We start from the raw sequence: 4,316 nt of genomic DNA on the forward strand, positions 1-4,316 counted from the left end.
GGGACCAGTGGTAATGGATTTTTAGTTGAGGGGTTATTGCTCTAATTGAGTTAAAGTTAAAGGACCATTACTCCAATTGAGTTAAAGTTAAGGGATCATTGCTACAATTTATTCTTCCAAGAACACCACTCAGCAATAGGACGATTATTCCGCATGGCTACACCAATCGCATGCACGAACTCCACATGTTTCCTCAAATCTTACGGGTTGGTGGCAGGCACGCTCTGATCCTTGTTTTTATCCTCCATCCCAGCATGAACCGAATTGTGAAGAATAAGGACAACAGAAGCGCATATTTATAGGAAGGTTAGGGCCTTTGCACGACGAAGGATTTGTCACGCAAAGACGTGCATTAACTACAGTGTAGATTCCTCTAATTCACATGCACTGAATGCTCTGACTCAAAACTGACTGTAACTTGCACGACAAAGCCTTTATTGTGCAAGTGTTCCTCTGATTCCCATACGTTGAACACTCTACCCCAAAAACTGAACGAGCTTTGCGCGATGAAGACTTTGTTGCACAAAGGTTCCGCAATAAAATCTTTGTCACACATTTATTTTCCCGCCAAAAAAAAAATCACCTACGGTTTTCTTACTAGCTTTGCGCGACGAACATCTGCTTTTCATCGTGCAAAGGGTATTGCGCGACGAAGTTGTCCGTCACACTTTCACCAACCTTGCGCGACGAAGATATTTTTTTCCTTGTGCGACGGATTTTGCTTTGTCTTGCAAAATTCTGTCACGCAAATAGTTTTTCCTACTAGTGTTTATATTGACACTAAATCTTGATGAAGTACATCTTGGTGCGTGAAAAGGTGAAGGCCTAATCAAAGTTGATTATGTTGAGTATCCTAACTTATTTTTATAAGCTCATTATGCAAAGTCCCTACCCCAATCAATGTGAGATTTATTCTCGACACACAAGGACACTCGTGTAGACGTTTGTCAAGCCGTTTGTCTTTACACATGCTCTAATACTATGAAGAAAGTTAAGGTTCTACCATAAACCAATTAACAATATAAGGATTAACCCAACTGACTTATAAGCCCATACAAGGTTCTTCCTCCCATCAACGTGAGATTCATTTTCAACGAATCCATGCTGACCGACTCTCTAAATAAGGTTTCGCTGAATTCTTAGTTGTTCCTAGTTTTGATGCGTAGGATTAGTGAGAGCCATAAATATGCAATCTAATTATAATTCCTAAGTTTGCTATTGTTTTCCGGATTTTGTAAGTTACAATTGGATTTATAAAGTTTGAAGCATTTTATCTAGAATTATATTTTGTAACGCCAACGGCCATGAAATTTATTAACCTAATGTTGTGATCAAGAGCAAAGCCACATAATACCCCTAGCCGGGGGGCTAGATGTGCCCCTTTTCAAATTTTCTTGCCCATGTTTTTAAATGATCTTGCTATATTTGTACGAACTTCTGGTATAAAATTTCTAGAACCTTGATGAGGGTGCCCCTGTGAATCAAAATTCTGGTTTCACCCCTCGTTGTGATCATAACGAAAGCTTCAATTAAGCCTAATGAATGTTTATATTCTCATCAAGGACAAGCCCATAAGTTTAAGGCTTATTAATTGATTTTATCCCCTGAAACTGTTATTTAGTCTTACTTTACGCCCTTCAACTGGTTTTATCTCTCTTTACCCCATAAACTGCTATTTTCGTCTCATTTAATCTCATTTCACCCCATTTTCATCAATTCCGTCAAATATACGTTAAATTAAAGGGTAATATGGATATTTTATTTTTGAGGCAATTCTTTACTTCCAACTTGCCTACTAAACAATCCCAATTCCATTTTCGATAACTCTAATTCAAACTCCCATTTGTCTCCAGTCATTGAATCCAACATCTGAACTACAACTAAGCATCAATCTGCAAGAGAGAGAGATGGGGGTTTGAATTAGAGTTATAAAAATAGAATTAGGATTGTTATAGTAGGCAAATTGGAGGCAAAGAATTGTGTAAAAAATAAAATGTCCATAGTACCCTTTAATTTAATATTTATTTGACAGAATGAACGAAAATGAGGTGAATTGAGACTAAATGAGACAAAAATGGTAGTTTAATGGGGCAAAGTGAGAAAACCAATTTTAGAAGGTAAAATGAGACTAAATGGCAGTTTCAGGAGGCGAATCAATTATTAAGCCTAAGTTTAAACATTATCTTAATAATTAGTTAGGTTACCATATGATGCAGTTCATGAACGATAAGTTAATACAATCATGGAGAAACATAATGAATTTAGGCTACTTGGAATGACACATTTGAATTGGGAAATGTCAAATCCATGGAGAAACATAATGAAAATGCCTCCGGCTCGACGGTTGGTCCAGATGGTTGAGATAGTCTTGGGCCAATTTAGGCTACTTGGAATGACACGGAAGCAGGCTGGGCCACGATAGTGGGCTGCTTTGAGGGAGCAGGCTAGGCTACAAGAGTAAGCTGCTCGGTAAGAGCAGGTTGGGCCACGGGAGTGGGCTGATCGGCGTGTGGCACACGTGAGTGCGAGGTTAGGGCTTAGAGTGACATGTCTTAGGTCATAGCCTGGGTGCCATGAGCCTTGGATGGCACGACTTGGGCTTGCTTTGGTGGCACAGCTCGGGCCGTGGTAGTGGTGCCATTGACCTCGCCGTGGGTGGCCACTGTAGTGGTTCCCATGGTGGAACCTTGTGGTGGTGGTGCCGCTCCCCCTAGGATCACATTTTGTCTCGTGAATCGCCGCGGTCCCATTTCTTTTATATCGGAATTTTCACTCATGGAGTTTTCTAAATTTCTAGCCATTGTATTTCTCTTTTTCATTTTATCAAAGAATCTTTGCAAATAAAAAATTCTAATAATAAGAACATACGAAAAATACAAGTGGACTAGAAAATAGAGAACAAACCTCTTTATGCGAGAGTCTTCTACGAGTGTGAATTTCAACTCTCAATGAAAGCACTAATTTGTGGATGCAAATTTCCGCCCTTTTTCTTCTTGGACAAAATTGCACCTACAAAACAATTACCACCTTAGGTCAAGGCCAAGAGCCTCAAGCGCCCATGATGAATTGGGGGGGGCTTTGGCCGAAGAACCTCCGATGCCAAAGTTAGAATTTAGAGAGAAAAGTGTTTCGAGAGTTTTTGGGAGTTTTGCAAGAGTGTGGAACTAGCCTTTTAGAGAAAAAAAAATGGGGTTCAATATATAGAGCATGGCCGGTCCCCTTTGGAGAAAAGATGGCCGGCCTTTTGGGGTATTTTTGGTGTGTAATGCGTGATAATTTGTGTAATGGGTGATTAATGGATTAATTAGGAATTAGTCCATTAATTAGCCTAATTAATTTAATTTATAAGGAAGGTTTTGAAGGTTATGGAATGATTTCCTTGTAGAGGATTTGGGGTAAAGATGGATGAGATAAATTTGAACTTGGTACCTATTTTGGGCACTCTTGACTCGGTTGATGGATGATTCTCCACTGCTCGCATGTAGGAAACCCGGTGTGTCTCAAGGGTAATTTTGTCCTCTTCACCTAAAAATCCACATGTTGCCTCTTGATTATTTTTGGCTGTACAGATGTGATGACTGAAATTGAGAGTAATGTGTGGAAAGTAAAAATGGGTGTGTAGATAGCACACCCTTGGTTTAACTTGGATTTTGAAATTGATTTTTTTAATTGCTTTTAAAAAGTTTTAAAATAGTAAATTCTTTTTAATATTAGTATTGATATGGCAAGAACAACAACAATAAGCGGCGAAATTTGAATTTTAGAGAGAAGTGAGATTAAGTTAAGTTTCAGGGGCAGTGCAAAAGATAAGCCAAAATTTATCAGCAAAATACTGAAGGGTGTACGAGTTGTACAAATATCTGCAAAGAGAAATTCCTTTTCAAAGGAGGGGATATACCACCATCTTGCTTCTATGGATAACAGTAAGGTATGTGAAAGCACCTCTAGTTAGATATTTTTGGAAAGAAGATTTGTTTTATTTATAAAGAATTGATCGGAATTTACCTTCAATATATAAACCGTGTCAAGAGGATGGTGTTTTCAACTTTTCATGGTTGCTACCAAAACAACTGGTAACGTTGAAGTGCACATCGTAGAAGTCAATGCTTTGGTAGCTATTGGATTTTGCTGCTTGGACGGATTCATAATTTTTCAGGATGATAAGATTAATCATTCAATGTGGACTTCAACATTGGAGCACTATGGATTTTCAAAGATATGGCTGCGACCAAGTCATCAAGATGCCAGTCAAATTTGCTTTGTAATTCCCTTGGGCATTGGGTAAAATATCAAGTTTTGAGAAAGCCACAAGCAAT

This window comes from the organism of the source record quoted next, unplaced genomic scaffold, assembly GCF_019419815.1.
Source record: "Pyrus x bretschneideri cultivar Hongxiangsu unplaced genomic scaffold, Pyrus_bretschneideri_v1 Contig372, whole genome shotgun sequence".
In the NCBI taxonomy this organism is placed as follows: Eukaryota; Viridiplantae; Streptophyta; class Magnoliopsida; order Rosales; family Rosaceae; genus Pyrus; species Pyrus x bretschneideri.